Here is an 8,901-nt window from a genome sequence, read left to right as displayed (position 1 = left end):
AAGAATTCGATGACTTATATATTCAAGGGAAAAGCCATTTTATCTGTCAAATGGTAAGCACTGAAGTCGCAGATTACAAAGTGTGCGCAGGCGCCCTACTAAAGGTAACATACATGCATGCATAAACTTTATCTCATCTTGAATTTCAGAATAACTACAAGAGCTAATATCTTGGAGACATCACATTTACAGCTAAAATACATAGCATATACAGATACCTACCTAATAGATAGATTTTTAAAGATATATTTATTAAAAAGAAAAGCCGCTGTACAAAATGCGGCCCTGGATTCTCTTTTAAAACCAGTAAACTCATAGGTACGGATAAAATCAGGTAGCGCATTCCGCAACTTAGCTGATACGTAAGAAAAAAGAGAACTAAGACCATAATGGTTGTTCCAAGTTTTTTGACGAACAGAATGTGATTTCCGCGAAGAGCATGCATAAGAAAAGGACGGGAGAAATCATGGCTAGAAATCATGTCCTCTGGCCGCGCTTCAGCCATTCGATAAGGGCCAGTCTTGCGTTTCTTAAATTGCCTCGCTCACGCCCAAAAAGAATTCTGGGTAAGTCTGCCATTCCATGACAAGGGAAGACTCCCGATTCTCATTTCATAGTTTTTTTTTCATAAGTGTCGGGCCACCCAGTCCTACCAGCAAAACAACGCATCCACTGAAGGTTTTAGCTTTCAAAACTTGCCCAGATTGTGTCAGTACGTCCTGGAATTCGTCCACAGAAAGGCCAGAGAGACAACCTCACTAGTGAGGCCTCATGTTTACAACAGAGCATTTTAGGCGTCCCAGTCTGCATCAAACCATCTTTCGCCTCTCTCTTAGACAAGACCAGACACGCACGGTTCTTACGTTACATTTATGCCTATAAAATCAAGGGAAATGCAAATTGCTGGAAGAAAAAATAACAAACAAACCCCGCGTGTTAATTTTTTTTGGTAGGCTAGGTATCGAAGAGCCAGAACATTTGCGCATGCGCTGACGGACTGTTTGAACAAGAGAGAAAAACGCAGTACCTCCAGACACCGGCGCTGGAGCGTCGTACCAAACGAGTCATCCCGGGATTTCGGCCCGTGCGATCGCTTTTGGACGCAGTTGGCCCTTCGCTGCTTTCTGCTACCGACCTTGCCTCCCGGTACGGCATTGAGGGAGAGATATGTCGGCCCCTAAACCATATGTGACAAATCCCACGCCTACTCACAGCTCCAAACCGCCCTTGTCAATATAGAGTAAGAATTAGATGGCTTATATATTTAAGAGCAAAGTCATTTTATTTGTCATGTGGTAAGCACTGGAGTCGCAGATTACAAAGTGTGCGCATGCGCCCTCCTAAAGGTAACATACATACAGTCATAAGCTTTTTCCGAATAACTACAGGAGCTAATATCTTGGAGACATCACATTTACAGCTAAAATACATAGCATATACAGATACCTACCTAATAGATAGATTTTTAAAGATATATTTATTAAAAAGAAAAGCCGCTGTACAAAATGCGGCCCTGGATTCTCTTTTAAAACCAGTAAACTCATAGGTACGATAAAATCAGGTAGCGCATTCCGCAACTTAGCTGATACGTAAGAAAAACGAGAACTAAGATCATAACTGGTTGTTCCAAGTTTTTCGAGGAACAGAATGTAATTTCCGCGAAGACCATGCATAAGAAAAGGACGGGAGAGGAAACGTATTTTTCACATAAGCAGAAAAACCCTTTTTTCAAAAAAAAAGCAAAAAAGAAAGAAAAAGAAAACCACATACTTTTATCAAGTAATGCGAAAAAGTTTTGAATGCGCTTATTGCATAGAAATGTCGAGCTTGACTTTCGTAGTAATAGGACAGGTAATCTGCAAATATAAATACCGTTATTCTCTTATTTACATTATTATACCGTTTCTTTGACACGAGAATTACAGCCAAGTGAAAGCACAACTTTGTTGCAAAGTTTCTATGAACTTAACACTAACCCTTACCAGTAAACTCATAGGTACGGATAAAATCAGGTAGCGCATTCCGCAACTTAGCTGATACGTAAGAAAAAAGAGAACTAAAACCATAAGTGGTTGTTCCAAGTTTTTTGAGGAACAGAATGTGATTTCCGCGAAGATCATGGATAAGAAGGACACGGGAGAGGAAACGTATTTTTCATATAAGGAAAAAAACCCTTTTTTCAAAAAAAAATAGCAAAAAAACCACAAAAGTTAACCACATACTTTTATGAATTAACTCCCGGAAATTTTGAATGCCCTTATTTTATAGAGATGTCGAGCTTGACTTTTGTAGTAAGACGACAGAAAATCTGCAAATATAAATTTCGTGATTCTCTTATTTACATTATTACACCGTTTCTTTGACACGAAAATTACAACGAAATGAAAGCACAACTTTGTCGCGAATTTTCTATGATAAAAACTTGTTCAGAAATCCAAAATCTACGTTAACAGCACACACCAGGCCCTCTCCTGAGTATCTGGCTTAAAATCATTTCCTCTGGCCGCGCTTCAGCCATTCGATGAGGGCTAGTCTCGTGCTTCTTAAGTTGTCTCGCTCATGCCCAAAAAGAATTCTGCGTAATTCTGCCATTCCATGACAAGGGAAGACTCCCGATTCTCATTTCATAGTTTTTTTTTTTCATAAGTGTCGGGCCACCCAGTCCTACCAGCAAAACAACGCATCCATTGAAGGTTTTAGCTTTCAAAACTTGCCCAGATTGTGTCAGTAGGTCCTGGAATTCGTCCACAGAAAGGCCAGAGAGACAACCTCACTCGTGAGGCCTCATGTTTACAACAGAGCATTTTAGGCGTCCCAGTCTGCATCAAACCATCTTTCGCCTCTCTCTTAGACAAGACCAGACACGCACGGTTCTTACGTTACATTTATGCCTATAAAATCAAGGGAAATGCAAATTGCTGGAAGAAAAAAAAAAAAAAAAACCCCGCGTGGTAATTCTTTTGGTAGCCTAGGTATCGAAGAGCCAGAACATTTGCGCATGCGCTGACGGACTGTTTGAACAAGAGAGAAAAACGCAGTACCTCCAGACACCGGCGCTGGAGCGTCGTACCAAACGAGTCATCCCGGGATTTCGGCCCGTGCGATCGCTTTTGGACGCAGTTGGCCCTTCGCTGCTTTCTGCTACCGACCTTGCCTCCCGGTACGGCATTGAGGGAGAGATATGTCGGCCCCTAAACCATATGTGACAAATCCCACGCCTACTCACAGCTCCAAACCGCCCTTGTCAATATAGAGTAAGAATTAGATGGCTTATATACTTAAGAGCAAAGTCATTTTATTTGTCATGTGGTAAGCACTGGAGTCGCAGATTACAAAGTTTGCGCATGCGCCCTCCTAAAGGTAACATACATACAGTCATAAGCTTTTTCCGAATAACTACAGGAGCTAATATCTTGGAGACATCACATTTACAGCTAAAATACATAGCATATACAGATACCTACCTAATAGATAGATTTTTAAAGATATATTTATTAAAAAGAAAAGCCGCTGTACAAAATGCGGCCCTGGATTCTCTTTTAAAACTAGGAAACTCATAGGTACGATAAAATCAGGTAGCGAATTGCGCGACTTAGCTGATACGTAAGAAAAAAGAGAACTAAGCCCATAACTGGTTGTTCCAAGTTTTTCGAGGAACAGAATGTAATTTCCGCGAAGACCATGCATAAGAAAAGGACGGGACAGGAGACGTATTTTTCACATAAGCAGAAAAACCCTTTTTTCAAAAAAAAAAAAAGCAAAAAAGAAAGAAAAAGAAAACCACATACTTTTATCAAGTAATGCGAAAAAGTTTTGATTGCACTTATTGCATAGAAATGTCGAGCTTGATTTTCGTAGTAATAGGACAGGTAATCTGCAAATATAAATACCGTTATTCTCTTATTTACATTATTATACCGTTTCTTTGACACGAGAATTACAGCCAAGTGAAAGCACAACTTTGTTGCAAATTTTCTATGAACTTAACACTAACCCTTACCAGTAAACTCATAGGTACGGATAAAATCAGGTAGCGCATTCCGCAACTTAGCTGATACGTAAGAAAAAAGAGAACTAAAACCATAAGTGGTTGTTCCAAGTTTATTGAGGAACAGAATGTAATTTCCGCGAAGATCATGGATAAGAAGGACACGGGAGAGGAAACGTATTTTTCATATAAGGAAAAAAACCCTTTTTTCAAAAAAAAATAGCAAAAAAACCACAAAAGTTAACCACATACTTTTATGAATTAACTCCAGGAAATTTTGAATGCGCTTATTTTATAGAGATGTCGAGCTTGACTTTTGTAGTAAGACGACAGAAAATCTGCAAATATAAATTTGTTATTCTCGTATTTACACTATTACACCGTTTCTTTGACACAAAAATTACAACGAAATGAAAGCACAACTTTGTCGCGAATTTTCTATGATAAAAACTTGTTCCGAAATCTAAAATCTACGTTAACAGCACACACCAGGCCCTCTCCTGAGTATCTGGCTTAAAATCATTTCCTCTGGCCGCGCTTCAGCCATTCGATGAGGGCCAGTCTCGTGCTTCTTAAGTTGCCTCGCTCATGCCCAAAAAGAATTCTGGGTAATTCTGCCATTCCATGACAAGGGAAGACTCGCGATTCTCATTTCAAAGTTTGTTTTTCATAAGTGTCGGGCCACCCAGTCCTACCAGCAAAACAATGCATCCATTGATGGTTTTAGCTTTCAAAACTTGCCCAGATTGTGTCAGTAGGTCCTGGACTTCGTCCACAGAAAGGCCAGAGAGACAACCTCACTCGTGAGGCCTCATGTTTACAACAGAGCATTTTAGGCGTCCCAGTCTGCATCAAACCATGTTTTGCCTCTCCCTTAGACAAGACCAGACACGCACGGTTCTTACGTTACATTTATGCCTATAAAATCAAGGGAAATGCAAATTGCTGGAAGAAAAAATAAGAAACAAACCCCGCGTGTTAATTTTTTTTGGTAGGCTAGGTATCGAAGAGCCAGAACATTTGCGCATGCGCTGACAGACTGTTTGAACAAGAGAGAAAAACGCAGTACCTCCAGACACCGGCGCTGGAGCGTCGTACTAAACGAGTCATCCCGGGATTTCGGCCCGTTCGATCGCTTTTGGACGCAGTTGGCCCTTTGCTGCTTTCTGCTACCGACCTTGCCTCCCGGTACGGCATTGAGGGAGAGATATGTCGGCCCCTAAACCATATGTGACAAATCCCACGCCTACTCACAGCTCCAAACCGCCCTTGTCAATATAGAGTAAGAATTAGATGGCTTATATATTTAAGAGAAAAGTCATTTTATCTGTCATGTGGTAAGCACTGGAGTCGCAGATTACAAAGTTTGCGCATGCGCCCTCCTAAAGCTAACATACATACAGTCATAAGCTTCTTCCGAATAACTACAGGAGCTAATATCTTGGAGACATCACATTTACAGCTAAAGTAAATAGCATATACAGATATCTACCTAATAGATAGATTTTTAAAGATATATTTATTAAAAAGAAAAGCCGCTGTACAAAATGCGGCCCTGGATTCTCTTTTAAAACCAGTAAACTCATAGGTACGATAAAATCAGGTAGCGCATTCCGCAACTTAGCTGATACGTAAGAAAAAAGAGAACTAAGACCATAACTGGTTGTTCCAAGTTTTTTGAGGAACAGAATGTAATTTCCGCGAAGACCATGCATAAGAAAAGGACGGGAGAGGAAACGTATTTTTCATATAAGCATAAAAACCCTTTTTTCAAAAAAAAAAGCAAAAAAGAAGCAAAAAGAAAACCACATACTTTTATCAAGTAATACGAAAAAGTTTTGAATGCGCTTATTGCATAGAAATGTCGAGCTTGACTTTCGTAGTAATAGGACAGGTAATCTGCAAATATAAATACCGTTATTCTCTTATTTACATTATTATACCGTTTCTTTGACACGAGAATTACAGCCAAGTGAAAGCACAACTTTGTTGCAAATTTTCTATGAACTTAACACTAACCCTTACCAGTAAACTCATAGGTACGGATAAAATCAGGTAGCGCATTCCGCAACTTAGCTGATACGTAAGAAAAAAGAGAACTAAAACCATAAGTGGTTGTTCCAAGTTTATTGAGGAACAGAATGTAATTTCCGCGAAGATCATGGATAAGAAGGACACGGGAGAGGAAACGTATTTTTCATATAAGGAAAAAAACCCTTTTTTCAAAAAAAAAATAGCAAAAAAACCACAAAAATTAACCACATACTTTTATGAATTAACTCCCGGAAATTTTGAATGCCCTTTTTTTATAGAGATGTCGAGCTTGACTTTTGTAGTAAGACGACAGAAAATCTGCAAATATAAATTTCGTGATTCTCTTATTTACATTATTACACCGTTTCTTTGACACAAAAATTACAACGAAATGAAAGCACAACTTTGTCGCGAATTTTCTATGATAAAAACTTGTTCAGAAATGTAAAATCTACGTTAACAGCACACACCAGGCCCTCTCCTGAGTATCTGGCTTAAAATCATTTCCTCTGGCCGCGCTTCAGCCATTCGATGAGGGCTAGTCTCGTGCTTCTTAAGTTGCCTCGCTCATGCCCAAAAAGAATTCTGGGTAATTCTGCCATTCCATGACAAGGGAAGACTCCCGATTCTCATTTCATAGTTTCTTTTTCATTAGTGTCGGGCCACCCAGTCCTACCAGCAAAACAACGCTTCCATTAAAGGTTTTAGCTTTCAAAACTTGCCCAAATTGTGTCAGTAGGTCCTGGAATTCGTCCACAGAAAGGCCAGAGAGACAACCTCACTCGTGAGGCCTCATGTTTACAACAGAGCATTTTAGGCGTCCCAGTCTGCATCAAACCATCTTTCGCCTCTCTCTTAGACAAGACCAGACACGCACGGTTCTTACGTTACATTTATGCCTATAAAATCAAGGGAAATGCTAATTGCTGGTAGAGAAAATAAAAAACAAACCCCGCGTGTTAATTTTTTTCGGTAGGCTAGGTATCGAAGAGCCAGAACATTTGCGCATGCTCTGACGGACTGTTTGAACAAGAGAGAATAACGCAGTACCTCCAGACACCTGCGCTGGAGCGTCGTACTAAACGAGTCATCCCGGGATTTCGGCCCGTGCGATCGCTTTTGGACGCAGTTGGCCCTTCGCTGCATTCTGCTACCGACCTTGCCTCCCGGTACGGCATTGAGGGAGAGATATGTCGGCCCCTAAACCATATGTGACAAATCCCACGCCTACTCACAGCTTTAAACCGCCCTTGTCAATATAGAGTAAGAACGAGATGGCTTATATATTTAAGAGAAAAGTCATTTTATCTGTCTTGTGGTAAGCACTGGAGTCGCAGATTACAAAGTGTGCGCATGCGCCCTCCTAAAGGTAACATACATACAGTCATAAGCTTTTTCCGAATAACTACAGGAGCTAATATCTTGGAGACATCACATTTACAGCTAAAATACATAGCATATACAGATACCTACCTAATAGATAGATTTTTAAAGATATATTTATTAAAAAGAAAAGCCGCTGTACAAAATGCGGCCCTGGATTCTCTTTTAAAACCAGTAAACTCATAGGTACGATAAAATCAGGTAGCGCATTCCGCAACTTAGCTGATACGTAAGAAAAAAGAGAACTAAGCCCATAACTGGTTGTTCCAAGTTTTTCGAGGAACAGAATGTAATTTCCGCGAAGACCATGCATAAGAAAAGGACGGGACAGGAGACGTATTTTTCACATAAGCAGAAAAACCCTTTTTTCAAAAAAAAAAAGCAAAAAAGAAGCAAAAAGAAAACCACATACTTTTATCAAGTAATACGAAAAGGTCTGGAATGCGCTTATTGCATAGAAATTTCGAGCTTGACCTTCGTAGTAATAGGACAGGTAATCTGCAAATATAAATACCGTTTTTCTCTTATTTACATTATTATACCGTTTCTTTGACACGAGAATTACAGCCAAGTGAAAGCACAACTTTGTTGCAAAGTTTCTATGAACTTAACACTAACCCTTACCAGTAAACTCATAGGTACGGATAAAATCAGGTAGCGCATTCCGCAACTTAGCTGATACGTAAGAAAAAAGAGAACTAAAACCATCAGTGGTTGTTCCAAGTTTAGTGAGGACCAGAATGAAATTTCTGCGAAGATCATGGATAAGAAGGACACGGGAGAGGAAACGTATTTTTCATATAAGGAAAAAAACCCTTTTTTCAAAAAAAAAATAGCAAAAAAACCACAAAAGTTAACCACATACTTTTATGAAATAACTCCCGGAAATTTTGAATGCCCTTATTTTATAGAGATGTCGAGCTTGACTTTTGTAGTAAGACGACAGAAAATCTGCAAATATAAATTTCGTGATTCTCTTATTTACATTATTACACCGTTTCTTTGACACAAAAATTACAACGAAATGAAAGCACAACTTTGTCGCGAATTTTCTATGATAAAAACTTGTTCAGAAATGTAAAATCTACGTTAACAGCACACACCAGGCCCTCTCCTGAGTATCTGGCTTAAAATCATTTCCTCTGGCCGCGCTTCAGCCATTCGATGAGGGCTAGTCTCGTGCTTCTTAAGTTGCCTCGCTCATGCCCAAAAAGAATTCTGGGTAATTCTGCCATTCCATGACAAGGGAAGACTCCCGATTCTCATTTCATAGTTTTTTCATAAGTGTCGGGCCACCCAGTCCTACCAGCAAAACAACGCTTCCATTAAAGGTTTTAGCTTTCAAAACTTGCCCAAATTGTGTCAGTAGGTCCTGGAATTCGTCCACAGAAAGGCCAGAGAGACAACCTCACTCGTGAGGCCTCATGTTTACAACAGAGCATTTTAGGCGTCCCAGTCTGCATCAAACCATCTTTCGCCTCTCTCTTAGACAAGAC

The sequence above is a fragment of the Montipora capricornis genome, chromosome 7 (assembly GCF_036669925.1).
Source record: "Montipora capricornis isolate CH-2021 chromosome 7, ASM3666992v2, whole genome shotgun sequence".
NCBI lineage: Eukaryota > Metazoa > Cnidaria > Anthozoa > Scleractinia > Acroporidae > Montipora > Montipora capricornis.
The sequence above is the reverse complement of the archived record's forward strand: the minus strand, read 5'-3'. Positions refer to the sequence as shown.